The sequence below is a fragment of the Schistocerca cancellata genome, chromosome 7 (assembly GCF_023864275.1).
Source record: "Schistocerca cancellata isolate TAMUIC-IGC-003103 chromosome 7, iqSchCanc2.1, whole genome shotgun sequence".
NCBI lineage: Eukaryota > Metazoa > Arthropoda > Insecta > Orthoptera > Acrididae > Schistocerca > Schistocerca cancellata.
Window position 1 is genome coordinate 206,559,638 of NC_064632.1, and position 25,452 is coordinate 206,585,089.

The 25,452-nt window shown below is 41.7% G+C and overlaps 1 pseudogene; it reads left to right on the forward strand.

The window, feature by feature from the left end:
- The first annotated feature begins 21,440 nt into the window (after positions 1-21,440).
- On the forward strand, positions 21,441-21,558 carry LOC126093075 (5S ribosomal RNA; annotated as a pseudogene).
- Positions 21,559-25,452: the final 3,894 nt, after the last annotated feature.

Below are 25,452 nucleotides of genomic sequence, written 5' to 3' on the forward strand. Positions count from 1 at the left end.
ACACGCATGAGGTTGTCTCTGCTGCTAAAACAAGGCTATTTACAATGAATGTATAGCTTCATTCACAGTATATGCATATTATTTTGGTAACACAGCTGAAATTTCGACCTGAATATGTGAATAACAAACGAAAGCACGGAAAATGGCGAATCTTCCTAATTTTACCACATGAGAGCTACAAATGCAGTCGTTAAGAAATGGTATGCATTTTCAACTCCAAGGACCCTTGCACTTTACGATTTTAAACCTAAAATCAATATTGGGAAACTAAGACAATGCAAAATTCCAGAACAATAACTATTACCGCCCTGTTAAGAAAGGCGTAACCTGTTTCGCTGTTCAAATAAATTTAGTATACAGAATTTGTTTTCATTGATACAAACAATATAGCTGATGGAGAAACTGGTCAGTACAAGTGCTTAAGAAACAAAATGTTTACAGTTTATATCCATAATGGACTTACAGAAAACACAGAAACTTACAAACTTCAAGTTCAAAGGAAACTGGAACTCCGCTATTGAAACACACGAGTAACATAAAGTCTCTTTACACCTACTTCTGAAGATATTCTTATACAAATTCTTAGCGCTAAAGAAGTTATAACCGTATACGAGACGGACGCAACGTTGACTATTAGTTACGTTGTAAGTGTATTTTTCCACAACATCTGAACGAGTTTGACATTCGACGCAATAGCTATTTACAATGAAATGCCAAAGAAACTGGTGTAATCATCCATATTCAAATACAGAGACATGTAAACAGGCAGAATACGGCGCTGCGGCCGCAACCGCCTGTATAAGACAACAAGTGTCTGGCGCAATTTTTAGGTCGGTTACTGATCCTACAGTGGCAGGTTATCAAGATTTAAGTGAGTCTGAGCTTGGTGTTATAGTCGGCGCAAAAGCGTTAAGACACAGCATCTCCGAGGTAGCGATGATGTGGCCATTTTACCGTTCGACTATTTCACGAATGTACCGCGGATATCAGGAATCCGGGAAAACATCAAATCTCCAACATCACTGCGGCCGAAGAAAGATCCTGCAAGAACGTGAACACACATCACAGAAATGAGCTTTCGGAGCCGAAGGCCCACTCGTATACCCTTGATAACTGCACGACACAAAGCTTTACGCTTCGCCTGGGCCGGTCACCACAGACATTGGACTGTTGATGGCTGGAAACATGTCTGGTCGGACAAGCCTCGTTTCAAATTGTAACGAGTGGATGGACGTGTACGGGCATAGAGACAGCCTCATGCATCCATCAACCCTGCATGTCAGTAGGGGACTGTTCAAGCTGGTGGCGGCCCTATAACGGGATGCGGTGTGTGCAGCTGGAGTAATATGGGATCCCTGATACGTCTAGATACGACTCCGACAGGTAACACGTACGTGAGCACTCTGTCTGATCACCTAAATCCATTCGTGCCCATTGTGCATTGCGACAGACTTTGGGAATTCGAGCAGGACAATGCGACCCCCCACACGTCGAGAAACAGATTGGGTCCAGGAACACTATTCTGAGATTAAACACTTCCGATGGCCAATATACTCCCCAGACATGAACATCATTGCGCATATCTGGGATGTCTTGCAACGTTCTATTAAGAAGAGATCTTCACCTCCTTGTACTCTTATGGGTCTATGGACAGCACTGCAGGATTCACGGTGTCAGTTCTCTTCAGCACTACTTCAGACATTAGTCGAGTCCATGGCACGTCGCTTTGCGGCACTTCTGCACGTTATTATGGAGGTGTACCAGTTTGTTTGACTCTTCAGTGTAGTTACTTGCGATTCCTTAGATTGTCAAATGCGGAGAGCACTACATGACAAACGACCGCGAGTTCAAAACCGATCGAGGTACGAACAAGCCCCGCCTCTCACTCGCAAGACTGACAGGCAAGGTCTGTGATTCTGCAAAAGCAGATCAACTATGTGTACAAAGGAATCACTGATCCCTTCCGGTTTTGTGAGGGTCGTACTCTTTCCCCATAATGATCACTACTAGTCGCTTCTTTCATTTCTAAATTGGCAAAAAAGAGGAGCCCAAAACACGAGGCGAAATAGAATAAATAAAGCATTCGGTAATGGATATCGCGCAGTTGTGTACTGAGTTGGGCTTCGTCATGAGCGACGTAGTGAAGCCCGAGCGTGTGTTGATATCTTACGGAACTTTAGTTCGAAAACGACACCAACAACACTGTCGCGTTAAAGGTAATGCGTAACCCCAGCGTATTCGTTCGCAAAACAGTGCTCGGATGTATTGCCTCTCCTCAGTGTCCAAATGGTACTATATTTCGGCAAACGTCTTGGTCGCCATCATCAAACCTGATGAATTCGACTGGATTGCTCGATGAATTATTTAGCCTATAGCACACCTAGGTGCGGCAGTACATCTTTGTACTGCTCTGTGGACATTCCTTTAGTCAAATTGAATTAGAGTCAAATTGAAAACTGTTAAGTTCCTCCTACTTAGTCAGTTTTGCGATGTTGTTTTAGAATGAAATGTGTTTATTCAACAATTACGAAGTTAGCCAAATTTTAGCAGGTGGAATTTAATAATGGTTACATGTATATTAGTGGCAGTACGAGAACAGAGTAACAAAGGGAAGTAAGGAAACTTTTGCTGGACTATGACATTTATGCTTAACTTCTTTCGTACTAAAGGCGTCTGAGGAGTACAAGGGTTGTAATGGTAGAGAAGGATATAATCTCAATAACTGAAGACGTTGTTTGTAGTTTCTACTACGGTACGAAGGGACTGGCACGTTAGAGGGGCTACTAGCGGCCCGTATCAACCCAGTCAGTAGATTTAAACTTCAGAACAAGATGTCTGTTCCTCCTTTTAGTTTGGGTATTGCCGTTTTTAGTCATACGCTCCTCTACATAGTTATGACACTTTTCGCCAACTGTTTCTGAGTTCAGATCTGATGAATCATGGATTTCCAAGGAAACATTTAAGGCAATCATCGGTATTAACGTGACAGCGTGCGTAGTTAATATGCTCCAAAACGTCGAGCATAGAAACGGGGATTTCCTGTGCCTATAGCCCGAGATCTGTTGATGATAAAAAGAGTCAAGTGATTTGGAAAGCCCTTGGGCTAGAGACAATTTCTATTTCTAACAGAAGGAACATCTTGGTGTCACTATCCTACAGTGCATGGTCTAAATATGAATATTACTCACTTCTTCCTGCTTACGCAAATGGAGCATTGACGGGCTTGACGGGACTTATGGAATCACCGTTAGTTCATGGATGGTTCCTGGGAAAATCCTAAAACGAAGTTTTTTACTATATTTTCACCGCCATCGGCAGACCAGAACTGAATCTAAAACGGCCATTCGCAGCAAATGGCTGAAATCTTTACGATATATTCCCAAGTTCCTGATCTCGAACGACCCTGAAAATCTTCTTGATATCTTTAGCCGTTTGCAAGATACTTAGTTCCTTAATCACCCTACTCCTACACGCAATATCCAGTAAGAGGTAAGATCTAAATCATAAATAACCGCATCAAATTGCTCAAATCCTAACGGTATAATCTACAGGCATATATCTAGGAGAGGCGTCTCTCCGTTTTAAAAATCGTTAACACCCCACAAGTATGGTTTTTTCGGTACCAAAACCCAGCCGCGGATTCCGAGAGGACAAGCAGAGAAAATTGCTGTAATTTATACGATGTGTTTATAAAATTCCGATCTAGAACAGTCTTGAAAATTTTCTTCGTATCTTTATCCGTTTCTGAGATAGAGAGGGCGATAATTACTCTGCTTGTACGGGGAAAACCGGATGTGAGACGAAAAGATAGTTTACGAAGTGACGTAGGACGGAGAAATATGCTGTAAAGTGTCTTCCTCATCATGTATGAACTCCTTGTAGTGATGCTGAAGAACATGCAACATTTTTTTGGCAGGAAAGTCCTGTCTGAGAAATAAGACTAGTTTTGCCTTATTTGAATTTCCCGTAAGCAATTTATGTACATTTTGCTGGCCAAGGCGCCAGAGAGGCAGTCACGACGTTGTAGATGACCATGGAAGCAAGACTGAAGGAAAATCAAGGAACGTTCATACGATGTATCGACCTGAAAGAAGCGTTCGACAATGTTAAATGGTACAAGAGTTTGGAAATTCTGAGGAAAATAGGAGTAAGCCATAGGGAAAGACGGGTAATATACAGGAACGAACAGTGAAAAATAAGAACGGGAGACGAAGAACGAATTGCTGGTATTAAAAAGGGTGTGAGGGAGGATTGTGGTCTTTCGCCCCTACTGTCCAAGAAGCTAAGATCTAAATAAAAGTAAGGTTCAAAGGTGGATTAGAAATCCAAGGTGAAATAATATCAATAATAAGATCCGCTGATAACATAGTTATTCTCAGCGAACGTTAAGTAGAGTTACAGGACCCGCTGAATGGAGTGGACAGTGAGTACCTAATAGACACTGAGAGTAAATCGAAGAAACACAAAAGTTATGATACGCAGCATAAATGAGAACAGGAAGATTGGTGACCACAATGTAAATAATTTCACTTCCAAAAAGGGTATTCCCGATCAAGAAACGTCTACTAGTATCCAAGATGGGCCTTAATTTGAAGAAGTAATTTCTGGAATGTACGTTTGGAGCACAGCATTGTATCTCAGCGAGTCATGGACTGTGCGAAAACCGGAACAGAAGAGAATATAAATATTTGGGATGCGGTGCTGCCGAAGAATGTTGAAAATTAGGGCAACTGATAAGGAGGTTCTGCGCAGAATCTACGAGGAAAGGATTACATGGGAAACGTTAACAAGAAGAAGGGACAGAATGATAGGACATCTGTTAAATCATCAGGTACTTGAAGGAGCTGCAGAAGGTACAAACTGTAGACGAAGATAGAGATTGGGATACAACACAATGGTTCTAATGGCTGTAAGCACTATGGGACATAACATCTGATGTCACTAGTCCCCTACACTTAGAACTACTTTAACCTAACTAACCTAAGGACATCACGCACATCCATGCCCGAGGCAGGATTCAAACCTGCGAGCATAGCAGCCGCGTGTTTCCGGACTGAAGCGCCTAGAACCGCTCTTCCGCAGCGGCCGGCTGGGATACAACCTGCCAATAATTGAGGACGTAGGTTGCAAGTGCTATTCAGTGATGAAGCCGTTGGTACAGTAGAAGGATTTGTGGTTGACCGCCTCAATCCAGTAACATGACTGATCTCAAGAAAAAAAAAAAAAAAAACTGTAAGCAACACAGAGGTGCCCGATAAGCGTCACGGCAACTGCCTGACGAGGAGACGATAACGCGTCCGAATAAAGCTAGAGGTTTCGTATCTGTGTCGAAAATACATCTTATCCACACGTGTACAGGCCATTATTTCAGTGACTGAAAGTAATTCCAGTAACTTCATATAAACTGTTCCTAACCTCTGGATACAAACTAATAGAAACGGCATGGAATAGTAAAGCGAGAATTTTAGGGTACTGAACCCATGCTTAAAATTTAATATTTCAAGCAGTAAGTGTTTTTCAGAGAGTGTGAAGCATTTGTTTAAAATCTTTGTATGTTTGATAACAAACAGCTCATTACATTAAAACTTTGGTTGCGCGATTTTATAAAACAAATCGCAATCCTCTTTCACGTGTCCAGAGTGTTTACCTGTTTGCAATTCATGACTGGGTGTCGAAAATAGGGCATTCCTCGTTGCAGTCATGTATTTATCTTGTCATACAGCAGGGACATACTGAGATAGTTCTGATCCTCCGGCATTGCTGTGGAAGTTACGAAACACACTCCTCCCGCCTTCCGTAAAACTGACTTTCTGCAATTTTTCCTACAAAGATTCAGGAAAACATTACAACTTCCTAATTTGCTGCAATAAAAATAAAGCGTTAGTGAAAAACATAATTCAAACTAACTTTATCGGAATAAGTATTTATACAACAAATTAAATTTTATTAGAACTTGTACATTGGTTTAATACTGTGTGATATATGTTGTTGTCGTGGTCTTCATTCCAGAGACTGGTTGATGCAGCTCTCCATGCTACTCTATCCTGTGCAAGATACAACTCCCAGTACCTACTGAAACTTACATCCTTCTGAATCTGCTTAGTGTATTCATCTCTTATTCTCCCTCTACGATTTTTACCCTCCACGCTGTCGTCCAACACTACACTGGTGAGCCCTTGATGCCTCAGAACATGTCCTACCTACCGATCCCTTCTTCTAGTCGAGTTGTGTCACAAATTTCTCTTCTCCCCAATTCTATTCCATGCCTGCCCATTAGTTACGTGATCTACCCATCTTATCTTCAGCATTCTTCTGTAGCACCACATTTAGAAAACTTCTATTCTCTTCTTGTCCAAACTATTTGTCGTCCATATTTCACTTTCACACATGACTACACTCCATACAAATACTTTCAGAATTGACTTCCTGATACTTAAAACTACACTCGATGTTAACAAATTTCTCTTCTTCAGAAAGGCTTTCCTTGCCATTGCCAGTCTACATTTTATATCCTCTCTACATCGACCATCATCAGTTATATTCCTTCCCAAATAGCAAAACTCATTTACTACTTTAGATGTGGTATATAACAGAACGTAGTTATTTGTTCCTCGTAAGTTACTCACAACGCATTAAGTATGGATTAGAAATAAAAGAGAAGAACGACATAATTAAGACTTTAAGAAATATAACTTTGGATGAACTGTGTTTCCTTGTAATTTCATTTCGCCTTCCACTGCTTTGTCCGAAGGAAATTCATTGATTATGTCATTGAAATCATGTTTAACTCCTTTGTCTTATTTATCGCTAAGATATAAAAAATTTGTGTTCTGCTGCCTTTTCTTACGACTTCGATGAACAAAGTATGGCTCTCTACAGGCACAACGACTAACAGCTCCTGTAACAGAACGTGTCTACCTGTTTTCTATATCGTAATTTTACTTAACTGAAGCTCTTATTAAAGAAGCCCTGCCGGTTATCTGATTGGCAATTCTACTTACCTGAAGCTATTGTTATTGAGGGCCTACCTGTTTTCTATTTGGTAATTTTACTTAACTGAAGCTGCTAATGAAGATGACCTGTTTCCAATTTTGGTACTTTTACGTACGTGAAGCAGTTATTAATGAAGTCCGGCCTGTTAGTATTTTGTAATTCTACTTAACTGAAGCTGTTATTATTGAAGGCCTACCTGTTCCCTTTTTATTAAATTAAGATATTTCATAGTTTAGGTTAGCTGAAACTCTTATTAATCAAGTCCTTCAGTTTTATTGCCATAATATTGAGAGCTGACACCTTAATCAATCTTTGTTGTAATTAACTGAAATTGTGATTGCCAAAGGCCTACCTGTTTCAGCGGTATTGATGTCAATAACATAGTAACAGGTAACGACACATGTTGGTACATTGGACCTAATCTCTCGCCCTACATCCCTTTATCCTTAACTGTAGGTTTCAATGATGTCGTGAAAATTTGGCAGAATAATTATGTCAATATAATATATTGCTATGCAGTGACAATGGCAGTGGACACTTTCAATGGTTACTATGGTGTGTAAATTGTGGCTAAGAGGTGTTATGCCAATTAGAAACTCATTATCAGTTTCCATACTACGTTCATTAGCTAGATGTACCGATGTAAAGATCCTCTGACCTTCGTTTTCGTTCAACAACGGTGGATGGACCTCGCCGAGCTGAGGAGTACTGGGCTTGTGTACCTATAACATACTGATGTCTGTACAGTAGGTGCAACCAGAATGAAGTGAGTGTAGCTGAGTACAGAAATGAAACGCGTATTATAAATGGTTTATAAATAGTTCTGACAAGATGAAAACAGAAACCTCATAAATGTATTGTTACAGTTGAATGCTGATATTAGTTCGATCAGTCGAGTAGGTAATAGGGAGGTACTCCACCACTCTGGAAAAAACGATGTACCGATTTAAAGATCCTCTGACCTTCGTATTCGTTCAACAACGGTGGATAGACCTCGCCGAGCTGAGGAGTACTGGACTTGTGTACCTATAACATACTGATGTCTGTACAGTAGGTGCAACCAGAATGAAGTGAGTGTAGCTGAGTACAGAAATGAAACGCGTATTATAAATGGTTTATAAATAGTTCTGACAAGATGAAAACAGAAACCTCATAAATGTATTGTTACAGTTGAATGCTGATATTAGTTCGATCAGTCGAGTAGGTAATAGGGAGGTACTCCACCACTCTGGAAAAAACGATGTACCGATTTAAAGATCCTCTGACCTTCGTATTCGTTCAACAACGGTGGATAGACCTCGCCGAGCTGAGGAGTACTGGACTTGTGTACCTATAACATACTGATGTCTGTACAGTAGGTGCAACCAGAATGAAGTGAGTGTAGCTGAGTACAGAAATGAAACGCGTATTATAAATGGTTTATAAATAGTTCTGACAAGATGAAAACAGAAACCTCATAAATGTATTGTTACAGTTGAATGCTGATATTAGTTCGATCAGTCGAGTAGGTAATAGGGAGGTACTCCACCACTCTGGAAAAAACGATGTACCGATTTAAAGATCCTCTGACCTTCGTATTCGTTCAACAACGGTGGATAGACCTCGCCGAGCTGAGGAGTACTGGACTTGTGTACCTATAACATACTGATGTCTGTACAGTAGGTGCAACCAGAATGAAGTGAGTGTAGCTGAGTACAGAAATGAAACGCGTATTATAAATGGTTTATAAATAGTTCTGACAAGATGAAAACAGAAACCTCATAAATGTATTGTTACAGTTGAATGCTGATATTAGTTCGATCAGTCGAGTAGGTAATAGGGAGGTACTCCACCACTCTGGAAAAAACGATGTACCGATTTAAAGATCCTCTGACCTTCGTATTCGTTCAACAACGGTGGATAGACCTCGCCGAGCTGAGGAGTACTGGACTTGTGTACCTATAACATACTGATGTCTGTACAGTAGGTGCAAAAAACGAAATGTGCGGTTCAATGTGACTAAGATAAGAGATCAGTCGATAGGACAAATCCTGAGGCATAAAGGAAATTTCAGTTTGCTAAATGATGAAAGCGTAAGGGAGACCAAATAATGAATACAGCAAGTAGGATAAAATGGATGGAAGTTGCAGGAGTCATTCAGAGATGAGGAGGCTTTTTAAGAACAGCGTAGAGTAGAGAGCTGCATCAAACCAGTCTTCGGACTGATGACGACAACAACAACAAGAACACCAACAAATATATAGGCATGATTTTGACCGAGAAGGAGAGAGATTCCTCGTCTTTAGTCGGCGTTAAAACAGAATGGTGGTCATTGGAGTTGATTTGGAGGTGAATAAATATATACCGTTCTTGCCTTAGGTTTTCCTTGTTTTAAGAAAGCAGTCTCCCAATCTTCACATACTCAATATACGTTCAGTGTTAGCTAAAAAATACAGCCAGTGACGACTCATCTCATTGGGGGTGTTCAAATGCGAATGCAAACTCGTTCGTGCATCTAAAAATCGTGACGATGTTCGTATGAAACACACACGTGCTGGCACAAATTCAACTATAAATGAAATAAATTGTCCAAAAATAGGGAAAGTATTATCTCAACATGGTAGTGAAAGATACCCATGTGTAATTCCTCTACAAAATGTACAGTATCATGGCTGCGAAGCCAACAAGTCAATAATCTTTTACTCAAATTTTGTATGCTTTGAATCATATTCGGTAGAAAGCATTGCTTATGCCTCATTGTGCTTATTAAAACTGTCTCGATTCTCCTCACTGCTGAGGAACACGTGTCAGCCTGCGCAACAGCCGTAGATATCGCATAAATAATTTCTTTTGCATGTTTTTGAAAGTGTCTCCAAGTCATTTTCAGTTAAGAACTGGTAGTGCCTTGCCGCCTGCAGATATATCTTACTTTACTTTTTCGGCATTACTTCTCTGCGAGACGGAAATGTTCCTATTACTTGTGCTATTATTTGAACAGGAATTTTGTTTATTAGCAGAGTTTAAATTTACAACTAAAAACCTTGGCTTTGTTCGACGCATTATTTCATCGCACACTTTCTTGTTTATACCTCAAACATCAGTTGTAAGAGGCACGTAAGCGACAAGAACGTTTTGTAAGAGGCACGTAAGCGACAAGAACGTTATTGTACCGTCGCCTAGCTCACTCCACAGCTACACCACAACTGAGGTGTACGACTGAGGTTTGTGACTGCGAGACTGCTTCCGACTGACTCCTACAGCTCATAAGCTCTCCCTAAGGCTCGTGCGAAGCCAGGTGCTAGAACAGACTAGTGTATTGTAAACTGTTCCGTAGAATGCAACGGTACACAGTTGCAAACTAAGGCGTGCTCGACCTTAATGACAAGTAGGGACTGAAGTAAACCGCTTTTAACTGTAAATGAACTTTTACAGAGACATGACCGATATAGTGGTGTCAGATCACGTCTTCCAGGTGCACATCTACAAGATAGGAAACATACAATCGATATTATAATAAAAACAAGTATATGTCCTAAAGATCTGTTGTGTGCTACAACGAATATGAAATACTCAGACGTAAGTAAACCATTAAGATCTGTAACTGGAAGGGGGAGAACTCAAACTTCTGAAAATAATATACTGCCACCACCATCAGAGCTTAAATGTTTTACTGACGTGTGAGTAATTCATATTGATTGCCGTAGAACATAGATTATTGCGGCAGGTATCTGTTTTTTATCATAATGTCGATTGAAACTTCCTGGCAGGTTAAAGCTGTGAGCCGGACCAGTCAGGCACACAGTTTTAATCTGTCGGGAAGTTTCGTATCAGGGCGCACTTCGCTGCAGAGTAAAAATTTAGTTCTAGGTTATGTCGATTGTATGTTTCCAATCTTGTAGGTGTACACCTCAAGATGTGATTTGAATCCCAGGACCAGACATGTTTTTGTAAAAGTACATATACAGCTGAAATCCGTTTCTTTCAGAAACAGGGATTACTTCAGCTGTGGTTGCCCTAATAGAAAACTGATCACACAGAACGTTTCGTAAAGAATGATAAAGACACTGGTGTAGAAAAAGTATAGACGAAAGCAGCTTTCACACGCTGTATTACCGTCTAGCAACATTGCCCGATAAAACTTGGAGAATTTAAGGAAACAACTGCAACAGTATATTGCAGAAGGTAACTGAAAAATATACGTAATGAGGCGAACAGAAATGATACTTTGTTTTAAGGATAATACGAGGAGGGGACTGATGACCACAGATGTTAAGTCCCATAGTGCTCAGAGCCATTTGATAATACGAGGGTTATTCGGAAAGTAAGGAACGATCGTTCACGAAATGGAACATACAGTGAAAATCTGATGAAGCTTTGCAGAGATGCGCTGGTCACTGCGTCTAGTACGCCCGTCGATCGCATCATGTTGCTCTTTTCAGTTTTGAGCTCACAGGGAGAACGTAAAGATGTCTGAAAATAAGCGTCTCCCACCACATATGAGGTCTTGTCGAAAGATTTCGCCTGAAGCTATGCAATCCACATAACATAACTGTCACGCGGTTCGTTCTACATGACAATTCTCGGCCGCACTCTGCAGGGGCAATGAAGATGCTCCTGCAGCGTTTCGGATGGGAAGTGTTTGATCATCCACAATACAGCCCGTAGTTAGCTACCCCTGAGGTTCATCTCTGCTCAAATGAACCGCTGGCTATGAAAAATTTTTGCAACCGACAACGAGCTGCAGTCCAGAGTAGAAAAGTGTCGAAAAGCACTGGCGGCTGTCTTCTATAATGAGAGAATTGAAAAGTTGGTACAACGCTACGAGAGATGTCTAAGTCTGAGCGGCGACTGTGTAGCGAAGTAGCTGGACGGTGTAGCTAACTGTTGCAAATAAAATAATTTTGCTTTCCACTGTGGTTTCCATTTCTCAACCTATCGTTCCCTACTTTCCGAATAGCACACGTAATTACGCTAAATGCACCGTGATTTACGATGGTCTTCTTGACATTACGAAAGTCGGGATATGGTTCATAATAGAGGGTATGATCACCATAGACGGCAAAGCATGCTCTGCAACGTAGTCGCATGCTGGCCACGCTGTTGGTGATGAGTTCCTGTGGTAGGGCGTCCCATTGTTCCTTCAGCACGTTTGACAACAGCTGCACAGTGTTTCGTGCATGTCAAAATTCTGCAATGCGCCCTCTCCAACACATCACATAAATTCTCAATGGGGTTCAAGTTGGGGTAACAGGCAGGCCAGCCCATTCACCAAATATCCTCTCATTCCAAGAGCTCCTCCAAATGCACTGTTATTGCATTGCTATCAATAAACAAATCAGGGCCGAATGCTCCCCTGTAAAGAGGCAGAATGGAAGGAGTAGTGCATCACAATAACGTAGGCGGTTGAGCGCACTGTGTTCAGAGACTTGGAGGTCATTAGATCCATTTGTGATTATGCTCCCCGTACCATAACATCTATACCACCAAAATGATCATTTTCGACAACCGAATAAAAATTTGTCGGGTTCAAGCCGCGTCAAGTGATTAAAAATACCAGAGCTATCGGCCTAGCACTCCTTGGCCATTGTCAAGTGGTACGACTGCCAGTGTGCTGCTGGTACGCCCTTATATAACTAGCTGCTGTCTATGACGTCACCGGCCCCCGCAGCATCGCTGTGGATGGGCATACGTTGACTCGGCATTCGATGCACCTGCTTCAAACTGCACACTCACTGTATCCCATCCCATGCTAAGCTGCAGGCCGTCTCTCCTTTAGGGTATAATCGATGAATTTTATTCCTGTCGCCTCTTTAATTACACAATCCAAAACGCCGTTAGTGCATCCACTATGGATTTATAGCCACGTTACATCAGGTAGGCGTTTTCCAAAGCATGCTCAGCTGAAGCAGACTTCTCGGGGTTGCGTAAGCTATAAAATCACTCATGTTCCTTTCAGCGTTGTTCCACAGTGCGTACTGTTTGTCCAACGTAAGACTGGCAACACTCGCAATGGAACTTGCAGATCCCCCAGTGTTCTGAGACATGCTGCGTCTTTAACTGGTCTCAGTAATTGATGGATATTTGTCGAAGGCCTAAAGATCGATGTGATCCCGTTTCAGCGAATGGCTCTTCTTTCCAAGGACGGCGCCACAGAACGGCAAAAACGCAAGTTTCATTTCCTGATCCTCGTCGATCGGCTTATCGTGAGTCCTCCTTTAAATCACTTCCTGTATTTCATGGAAGTTATAGCTTCTGTTCCTGAAGATACTGCGTAGGTGGCTCAGCTCATGGGGCAGATTATCAGCGTCTGATGTCATTCTTGCAGGATGCACCGATGTTTGTAAGAGAGTGCATTTCTGTGCTGGGTGATAATGGCAGATGGTGAACAAGTACAGATCGGTGTGGGTGGGTTTACTGTAGACACCGTGTCCAAGGCGTACATCTCGTTTACGCTAGATGGCGTCGAGCAAGGGCAGTTAATCATCTTTTTCTACCTCCGTGAGGGACCGAATGTTTCTGTTAAGACCATTCAGCTGTAATAATACTCATCAAGTAACTCATATCTGAGAGGGCCTAAAGACGAACGTGTCGTCAACGTATTAAAAGTAGCAATTCGACTTCAATGGCGCTGTGTATAATGCTCTAATCTCAAAACTTTCCATCAAGAGGTTTTCAACAGATGGAGTCAACGGACTACCCATTGCAACGCCATCCATCTGATTCTAATACTAGCTGTAGGGAAAATTAAATAGCTCCATCACTTCACCTGCCAAGAACTGGCGTGCTATGTCCAATCAGTATTTGACAGGAACTTTGGTAAACAGTGCCATCACATCAAAACTGACCATAATATCACACACTCTAAGTCGAAGATTGTTAATTCGGTTGGTAAGGTCTCCTTAAAATTTAATATGATGTTCTTAGTGACCCACATGTGGAGCGATAAGATCAGTCAAATACTTCGCCAGCTTGGATGACGGGGAACTAATGGTGGATATCATAGGACGGAATGACGTCGTTCCTTGTGGGTCTTTGGTAAAGCGTAAGCGGTAGATGGTCTAGGTGCCCGTGGGAGAACATTTTTAACCTCACTGTCTTCCACCGAAGACTACTTGAGAAGTTCAGATGTCTTTATCATTATTCTCGACCTTGCGTCCCGTAGGAGTTCCCTATAAGTGGTACAAATAAAACATTCACATTTATTTACGAACTACACGAATATGTAATAAAAATGGGGGTTCCTATTTTAAAAAACGCTGTTGATATCCGTTTGACCTACAGACCTATAGCAGCACCATCTAGCTGGCCAACCATAGCCTCATCTGGTTTCCCGTTTCAAGCTAGACAAGTTTCGTTCTTTGTAGTTTTTCCGTTTGAAGCTTTTCTCGTGATATATTTGGCCCGGTCACGATATATATATATATATATATATATATATATATATATATATATATTGTGTTACAAAAAGGTACGGCCAAACTTTCAGGAAACATTCCTCACACACAAATTAAGAAAAGATGTTATGTGGACATGTGTCCGGAAACGCTTAATTTCCATGTTAGAGCTCATTTTAGTTTCGTCAGTATGTTCTTCCGCCTACACTCAATGGAGCACGTTATCATGATTTCATACGGGATACTCTGCCTGTGCTGCTAGAACATGTGCTTTTACAAGCACGACACAACATGTGGTTCATGCACGATGGAGCTCCTGCACATTTCAGTCGAAGTGTGCGTACTCTTCTCAACAACAGATTCGGTGACCGATGGATTGATAGAGGCGGACCAATTCCATGGCCTCCACGCTCTCCGGACCTCAACCCTCTTGACTTTCATTTACGTGGGCATTTGAAAGCTCTTGTCTACGCAACCCCGGTACCAAAAGTAGAGACTCTTCGTGCTCGTATTGTGGACGGCTGTGATACAATACGCCATTCCCCAGAGCTGCATCAGCGTATCAGGAATTCCATGCGAAGGAGGATGGATGCATGTATCCTCGCTAATGGAGGACATTTTGATCATTTCCTGTAACAAAGTGTTTGAAGTGACGCTGGTCCGTTCTGTTGATGTGTGTTTCCATTCCATGATTAATGTGATATGAAGAGAAGTAATAAAACGTGCTCTAACATGGAAAGTAAGCGTTTCCGGACACATGTCCACATAACATATTTTCTTTCTTTGCGTGTGAGGAATGTTTCCTGAATGTTTGGCCGTACCTTTTTGTAACACCCTGCATATATATAAACAAAGATGATGTAACTTACCAAATGAAAGCGTTGGCATGTTGATAGACACACAAACAAACACAAACGCACACACAAAATTCAAGCTTTCGCAACCAACGCTTGTTTCGTCAGGAAAGAGGGAAGGAGAGGGAAAAACGAAAGGATGTGGGTTTTAAGGAAGAGGGTAACGAGTCATTCCAATCCTGTGACTCCTGACTCCTTGCCCTCTTCCTTAAAACACACATCCTTTCGTCTTTCCCTCTCCGTCCCTCTTTCCTGACGAAGCAACCGTTGGTTGCGAAAGCTTGAATTTCGTGTGTGTGTTTGTGTTTGTTCGTGTGTCTATCAACATACCAACGCTTTCGTTTGGTAAGTTACATCATCTTTGTTTATATATATATTTTTCCCACGTGGAATGTTTCCCTCTAGTATATATAGTTTTGCATCCCCCTGTTCACAGAAATCCTGAAGATAGAAGTTGACTGTGGATATTGTAACACAGACATAGTCCATTTGTTCAAAGATGTCACTAAACCGGCCCAAAGATGTAAACAATCATGCATGAACAGTGCCTGTTGGACGGAGGGGTCCGACAGCCGATCAGTTCCAGTCACTCCACCAGGAAGGAGGAACCCGGGTCATCAAGTTCAACTATGCCTAGACGGTCAATACTGCGGTTCGATCGCGTCCTCATTGCTGCTTTTTGCTAGGAAGGGCTCTCAACAAGGGAAATGTCCACGCATCTCGGAGTGAACCAAGGCGGTGTTGTTCGAACATCGAGGAGATACAGAGAGACAGGAACTGTCGATGACATGCCTCTCTCAGGCCGCTCAAAATTGGTTCAAATGGCGCTAAGCACTATGGGACTTAACATCTGAGGTCATCAGTCCACTAGACTTACAACTACTTAAACTTAACTAACCTAAGGACATCACACACATCTATGCCCAAGATACGAATCGAACCTGTGACCATAGCTGCAGTGCTGTTCCGTACTGAAGCGCCTAGAACCGCACGGCCACATTGGCCGGCTCTCAGGCCGCCCAAGGGCTACTAATGCAGTGGATGTTTTCTACCTACAGATTATGGTTTGGAAGAACCCTGACAGCAACGCCACCATGTTGAATCATGCTTTTCGTGTAGTGATAGTACGTCGTGTTACGACACAAACTGTGCGCAACTAGGCTGCATGATGCTCAACTTCACTCCCGACATCCATGGTGAGGTCCACCTTTGCAACCAAGACACCATTCAGCGCGGTACAGATGGGCCCAACAACATGCCGAATGTACCGCTCAGGATTCACCGATGAGTGTCGCATATGCCTTCAAGCAGATAATCGTGGGAGACGTGTTTGGAGGCAGCCCGATGAGGCTGAACGCCTTAGACACACTGTCCAGCGAGTGCAGCAAGGTGGATATTCCCTGTTGTTTTGGGGTGGTAATATGTAGGGCTGACGTACGCTGCTGGTGGTCATGGAAGGTGTCGTAACAGCTGGACAATACGTGAATGCCGTCGTCCGACCGATAGTGTAACCATATCGGCTGCATACTGACGAGGCATTCGTCTTCATGGACGACAGTTCGCACCCCCATCGTGCGCATCTTGTGAATGACTTCCTTCAAGATAAAGACATCGCTCGACTAGAGTGGTCAGCATGTTCTCCAGACATGGCCTATCGAACATGCCTGGGATAGATTTAAAAGGGATGTTAACGGTCGACGTGACCCAGCAACCACTCTGAGGGATTTACGCCGAATCGCCGTTGAAGAATGGGACAATCTGGACCAACAGTGTCTTGATGAAATAGTAGATAGTATACCACGACGAATACAGGCATGCCTCAATGCAAGAGGACGTGCTAATGGGTATTAGAGGTACCGGTGTGTACAGCAATCGGGACCACCTCCTCTGAAGGTCTCGCTGTATGCTGGTACAACATGCAATGTGTTGCTTCCATGAACAATAGAAAGAGCGGAAATGATGTTTATGTTGAACTCTACTCAAATTTTCTGTAAAGGTTCCGGACTCTCGGAATCGAGGTTATGCGAAACATTTCTTGACGCACACACACACACACACACACACACACACACACACACACACATATATATATATATATATATATATATATATATATATATATATATATATACAGGGTGATTCAAAAAGAATACCACAACTTTAGGAATTTAAAACTCTGCAATGACAAAAGGCAGAGCTAAGCACTATCTGTCGGTGAATTAAGGGAGCTATAAAGTTTCATTTAGTTGTACATTAGTTTGCTTGAGGCGCTGTTGACTAGGCGTCAGCGTCAGTTGATGCTAAGATGGCGACCGCTCAACAGAAAGCATTTTGTGTTATTGAGTACAGCAGAAGTGAATCGACGACAGTTGTTCAGCGTGCATTTCCAACGAAGTGTGGTGTTAAACCTCCTGATAGGTGGTGTATTAAACGTTGGTATAAACAGTTTACGGAGAATGGGTGTTTGTGCAAAGGGAAAAGTTCTGGACGGCCGAGAACGAGTGATGAAAATGTAGCACGCATCCAGCAAGCATTTGGAATTGGCTGTTCCCTCAGCTCGAACAAGAAGCACAACAATTCATATTTCAGCAGGATGGAGCGCCACCACATTGGCACTTATCTGTCCGTAACTACCTGAATGTCAACTACCCGAGGCGATGGATCGGCTGCCAGGCGGCCCGTGACAGAGCACTTCATCACTGGCCTCCATGAAGCCCTGATCTTACCCCCTGCGATTTTTTCTTATGGGGGTATGTTAAGAATATGGTGTTTCGGCCACCTCTCCCAGTCACCATTGATGATTTGAAACGGGAAATAACAGCAGCTATCCAAACTGTTACGCCTGATATGCTACAGAGAGTGTGGAACGAGTTGGAGTATCGGGTTGATATTGCTCGAGTGTCTGGAGGGGGCCATATTGAACATCTCTGAACTTCTTTTTGAGTGAAAAAAAAACTTTTTAAATACTCTTTGTAATGATGTATAACAGAAGGTCATATTATGTTTCTTTCATTAAATACACATTTTTAAAGTTGTGGTATTCTTTTTGAATCACCCTGTATATATATATATATATATATATATATATATATATATATATATATATATATATATATAATTTAAAATAAATAGCAAAATTTCCACAAAATAGAAAACAGGCAGTTTAGTAAGCGATTAAATGAAAGCGTAGTAAAGTGAGTCTTAAATGAGTACCTACGTCGTGTTCCAGAATTGTTGCGACAAACTTAAAGTGGTTTCATACAATGTTTTAAGGAACAAATCGAGATTTGGAACCCGTGTTCGGAAACATCATCCACCGCCGCTACAGAGAATCGAAGTTATAGACGCCTGCCACAAGGCAACGCCCTCTGCAGCAATTAGTACAGTGTCTGACCGTAGGTGGAACGTCTCGCCATGTTGTCCGTTGTACAGCGTTCGGGATTGATAGCCACGACCGCCATTGGAGAAGATGGAGCAAGCTGCCTTGTGTCCCACCTATGCGACACTCTCTTGCCTTGGTGGATGGTGGTTTCGGACACAGGTCCCCATCTGCAGTATATTTTTCTCCTTGAAGACTTAAAATCTCCAGCGTTCTTCGGCATACATAATAAAAGTATGCTGCAGTTGAAATTGCATGTCCGAAACCGTCATCCACTGATGCAACAGAGCATCGCAATCATGTGAGACAAGACCTGTCCGCTCTGCAGCTAGCTCCTTTTTCTCCACTGGCGATCTTAGCAATTATTCGCCACTACTGAATAACAAACAACACAGAGAGACTTTCCGCCTACGGTCCGTCAGGTTTCAATGTCACATTTACTGCCGACATGATGGCCTAGTGGCTGGCAATAACGCCTATAACTTCGACGCTCTGTAGCATCATTGGATGATGTTTCCGGACGCGAGTTTCTAACCTGGATTTCTCTCTTAATACTCCCTCTACAACCCCATGAAGTTTGCCATAACATTTATGAAGCAGACTGTATATTAAATTTGGTTGAAATTGGTCCAGGTTTTCCTGAGTTTTGCTGTATGGTTGCTACGGAAGTATTACTGCCACAATCATTTGTTACAATGTTGCAATGATAAACCCAGTTTGGCATTCGAGTATTACACCTATAAATTAAACGAGTTGTCGCAGATTCTTTCTACGAAAGATAATTTACGTACATTGCGCCTCTGGTGGCTGTATCACAATCTGCTAAGCACAGTCCTCGTGCATGAACTCCAATGGGACAGGAAGTGTTCAGTATTAGGCTTCCTAGTCACCCCTTTCATAGCCTCATACCACCTAGCCAGGTGTCGATGTGGCTAGCACGCAGGCCTGCCATTTGGGAAGGCGAAGGCTCACAACTGCATCAGATCATCCTGATTTAGGTTTTCCATGATTTCCCCAAATCGCTCCGGACAAATACCGTGGACATTTCTTTGAAAAGACATAGCTCATATCCTTTCCCATCCCTGAAATAATTTAAGCTTGTGCTCGATCTCTAATAACCTCGCTGACGATGAGATGTTAAACCTCACTCTTCCTCCAGCGTCACCCGTCCCCTATCACAGGTGGCAGACCTAAGGCCACACTACTACAATGTCATCCAGCTCTAGGCTATGTTTAAAATTTCCAGTCTCTAGATTATCAAGAAGTTAGCTTAAATTTCACTCGCCGAACACAAAAAAGTGTTAATATGGCAGTCGATAAGTAAAATACATCGGAACTGTAGTAACAATTTGTGAAATGGAAAACTGTCTTTGTAGCCAGAGTTGGAAGCATGTTACATGGGATGATTTATTTGAACTAGTTTATACAGCTTCCTCCAAAAATATTTACTACCACTCCCGAAACAGCCAGTACACAACAATCTGACGTGACACTACAAAGCTACATGCGACCGCCGGTTACTCCCACATGAGACCAGCCTTTAGCGATGTCTGGGACTACAAACACTGGGCAGGCACACAACCACTTAATACATTTAATGGCCCGACCTTTGGGTAGGGAATGGTTGTGAGCTGTTGCATTTTGCCCTATATAAATTCAGTAATAATAATCCAGTCTACTGAATAGTCTAGAACAATTTTGAACTATAAATAAGGAACATCAAATAAGAAAATGGGAATGGCTGCGTGGATAATGATGTATTCTAACAAAGGTTTGGACTCGACTCCAGTTTTATTAGAGTCAACAGACACGTTCCCTCAATTGGCGGTTGTACTGAAACTAAAATTCCAATAAATTAACATTATTTTATCATGACAGTGCAAGCAAACGGTAAATTCCCATACAGGTAATGTTTTACATGAGCAGCGGCATGGTCCAGTACTCTAAATTCGCTAATATCGGTTAATTTCCCAGAATTATCTATTTCACGTGGTCTATTAAGTCACACATAAGGACCAACAGAATTACTCACGTTAACGCACAACGAATAACATTCTTGTCTACAACTGCAATTTGCCTTCACCAAAAGTGGGTTAGTTCAGTTGTCTATAATGTTATCAGAATCACACCAGCGGCTCTTAGCTACACAGTTCCTACCCCAGCCGAGGACACCAACAAAAGACCTTTAGCTCTTGTTGCTCTCTTCCCTCTCAACTTGGTCGTGTGAGCTCAAGTCACGGTAGCTCTTATATTTTGTACCACAATTCGAGAATACTTTTAGCTTTTTAGAATATTATTGCTATCAAGCAAGTAAGATACAATTTTATATTATATTTGTTTGTTTCAATATTACACAGATTAATTTTCGATACAGCTGAAGTCACGACTTCTTGATTATTAGTTGTCGGAAGTACAGGAACCTAAATATATATATATAATTTACTCCTAAATCGCCCTAACGTACTTCTGTAGTCAAAAGATACACTACAGTCCTGGGATTTCTTACTAATACATGATAAACGACAATAATATAAACAATTTGTTCAAAGGCAAATTTGTTGTGTAATTCTAAGAGACTTCCAATTTCGGCACACAGTCATTGCAGTGTGATGTTTTTGTTTGTGAAAAGTGTGTAGTCATGAATATTTCGTATAATAAACGACACACATACGTATAAACTTCAATAACACTAGCTCCGTTATACGTCGTTCGTCTCTAACCACCCAACATTTGGTCCTGTCACGGGAAAAGCCACGTATAACAAACACTTGCCTGCCGAGACACAAGCTAATGGTACCCTCTAGGAGGTTTTTGAGTTTTGACCATGCATGTTTCTAATGGGGCAACGGTCTTGCCACAGTGGATACACCGGTTCCCGTTAGATCACCGAAGTTAAGCGCTGTCGAGCGTGGTCGGGACTTGGATGGGTGACCATCCAGGCCGCCGTGCGCTGTTGCCATTTTTCAACCTCGTAATGCCAATTGAGGAGCTACTCGACTGAACAGTGGCTTCTTCGGTCAAGAATACCATCATAACGACTGGGAGAGCGGTGTGCTGACCCCACGCCCCTCCTATCCGCATCCTGCTCTGTGGATGACACGGCGGACGGATGGTCTCGGTAGGCCACTCGTGGCCTGACGACGGAGTGATTTATGCCTCTAATGGATGAAGGTATTGCACAGAAATTTTCAATATATTTTAATTAATAGAAAAACTAAATAGGCTTTTACTATAGGGACAATGAAAGTAGTAAAGTTCATACAAGAATGAGAAATCGAACGGTCGCCAGCCCCATTAGGCACATTAATTTGAAATATTAATTTCAAGAAAATTGAATATTAGTTGTTGTAGTGACTTTCATTAATACTCTTTTTGATTAGCACACTGGATATACACGAATACAGGGTAATCTAAGGTGTGGGTAACAGAAGTTACCATTAATGCACAAACCAGTGATCATAGAAAGCAAAATTGTACCTCACGCATAATAATATTAATAACAGCTACAATCACGATCATTACGTGACTCAGTACTGAGATGTTTCTGCAGGAAGCACTAAACTAAAGTTGGACATGGAAAGGTTTCTGGCTTAACTGACATGCAAATACCACAAATTAAATTAAATAAAACCACAATTACACAGTTTATACAGCCATTTACTGAAATGTATCAAATTCCTTTAGTAGCAATAATATTCGAATTATCTTTCTGATATGAAAAGAATATGGTGGTGACCCATAAACTGTTACTGTATCACCAGTCAAACTCTATGATTGTTACAATAGTAAGATTCAATTCATCTAAATTTAATACTTAGCCCTACTTGGTGTAGTTTATGTTTTCAGCCTTCAAAGCAAATTACTCAACACTGAACTCCATTAACCTCAAAAATTGTTCATGTTAGCAATCAAGTCTAAATTATGTTTCAAATAAGGTTAACTTGTTTGACTTTTTCATCACCTGTAAGCAGACATTTTAGACAGAAACATTTATACAGTCTGGCATTGAATTTTAGTACTTTTAATACACATAAATAAATCATTAGATTGTTAAAAATATGATATTCGGTTTTCTGAACACTTAGGAGGGGATCCTGCTTAGGTTCATGATTAGGATAAAAGTTATGGTTCTAAACACAGGTTTATAGCACTCAGATTATTATTGAAAACACTCACACAAATTAACTAGTCTACGCTCTACTACATATCTGTATGCATGAAGTTGGTGGAGCAGTAGCGAAGTAGGGGTGACAAGCGACGTGACGGTTAACTCTACTCACAGTTCTTGATGTTTGAATAATCTACACAATTTCTTCTTCGCGCCAGATTTTTAACGAGTTACTGGCATTACTTGCTGCCGAGAGGACCATGCAACAGCCAAATCAACATCCGAGGCCAGATTCTTTTCAAAACGGCTTCCAGTTGCCTCCATTTGGACCATCGATGTGTACCGTGCAACAGCTAGCCACTGACTGCGTACCGTTCCCATCAAGGAGCCGCCCAGTGCGACCGTGAAAACCACCTTTTACATTGAGCCAAACCACATCCGTTGCGGTGAGACTTCCCTACATCTTTTATGTTACGCAGTACAAGTGTCCTAAGCATGTACCAGCTTGCAATATACCATTTTTTCTTTATAAACATACATGTATTATAAAATTTTATTATTTTAAACATTTTCAGTCTTTTTTCGTACATACATTACAAACTTTAAATTTCCGGTCACAAATCAATGACCTTAGGTAACAAAGAACAAACACTTCATAGTCACGGATACACAGTCATATAGCAGAAACCTACTTCTAATCGATATCGCTGTTACAATATGAAGGTCAACTTTGGTATTTGTATAATAGTATGCTGTAGTTAGGTACTTACTTTTTGATAGCGGCTATCGAGATGGATCCAATGATGTTGAAGGTTAACGATGGTCAAAAAGGTGGCTTGAACGCCCATTTACAAAAGATGTTCGAAATGATGACCATTGGTATCAATGCAGTGTTGCAATCTTCTTAGAACGGAGTGAGTGGTATTCCTTGACACTTCAGCACTTATTGAAGCACATACTTCGAGAATTCTCCCTCGTGTACCGTGCAAATAGTAAGTATTCGCCGAATTCGGCGTATCCATCCAACGTACCACTGACATGTAATCACCATTCGACGGTTTCACAATCTAACAGTAACAGGAACGATAAGACTAGTATCGTTGAATCAAGCGAATATGAATGATGTATTCCTTCGGAGAACACGTCGATATGCTTCTCATTTACGGAGAATGCCAACGAGATTCAGTGAGAGCTAGAGCCTTATTCGCTGAAACATATTCTCAACACACTGACCCTACACGTCATACGTTTAAATATATCTATGGTAAACTGAGAATAACTGGATCTTTAACGCATCGGAAACGAATGCGGCAAAGGAAAGTTACTAACGAGGAAACGAAAATTGGTACACTGGCCCCTATGGTTCGAGATCGTTGTGTTAGTTCGCGTCTTATCGCAAGCGACTCTGGCACGAGCCAGAGTACTGTTGTTCCTGTTCTGCATCGCCATAAATATCACCCTTACCATATCAGTTTCCACCAAGAATTAACTGGTACGGATTGCGTGCGTCGTATTGAATTCTGCCCATGGACTCAACTTCAGATTCAGAGGGATGACACATTTATTAATTTGATTTTATTTACTGACGAGGCTACATTCACGAACCATGGAAATATTAATTTGCATAACGTGCATTATTGGACAACTGAAAATCCGTGTTGGATGGAGCAAGTTGGACACAGAAAACGATGGTGGGTGAATGTATCGTGTGGGATTCTCAAGCACAGAATTATAGACCCCTATTTCATTGAAGGTAATCTTAATGGTAGGAACTACACCAAATTCCTGCAAAAAGTCTGTTATTGGAAGAAAAACCTTTAGAAACAAGGAACAGAATGTGATATCAACATGATGGGTATCTGGCACATTTTTCGCTGACCGCTAGAAATGAGTTGCAGAGACAATTCCTAGATCGTTGGATTGGAAACGGAGGAGATGTGTCGTGGCCGGGTCGTTCGCCGGACCTCTCGTCTTTGGATTTTTTCTTGCGGGGATTCGTAATAGACATAGTTTATAAAGACGTTCCAACTACACCTGAAGATATGCAATAGAGAATTGTGCTTCGATAAGTGCCGATGTGATAAGGAATACCACTCAGTCCATGATAAGAAGATTGCAGCACTGCATTGATACCAATGGTCATCACTTTGAACACCTTCTATAAATGGACGTCCATGCCACCTTTGTGACCTACGATGACCTTCAAAGACTTGACTGTTTCACATCATTGGATTCGTCTCGATAACTGCTGTCAGAAAATAAGTACCAAACTATAGCACACTATTTGAGAAAAATTGTTGACCTTCATATCTCTGAAGCGACTCCACCTAGCAACAAAAAACCAACGTCATATTACGGACCCCTTGTCCCATGCAACTTTTGTCCCACAGACATTTCAGCTACAACTTTCGGAGTTATTCTAGGTGGTAGTAGTTAGTGACTCATCAGTGCAATGCACTGTTAGATGCACTCAGGATCTCGCCATGTGGGCATATGGCCTCCTATCGCTGCGCCATGCAGCGTATTTAATGACGCAGGATTTCCTAAAAGCGGCTGCGCAACCGTCCATGGTTCGTGTGCGCCAACAGTTCCTGTGACAGTACGAGGTATCCCCAATGAGTAATGTAACACATATGTTTTCTCGGCAAATTTCGGTTGAAGAAATGCTGAAACAGTTGTGGGACAGCGCATCATTCACTATACTTTCACAGAGTTCCGATAGGTGGCGGCGCTATACGTGGCCTT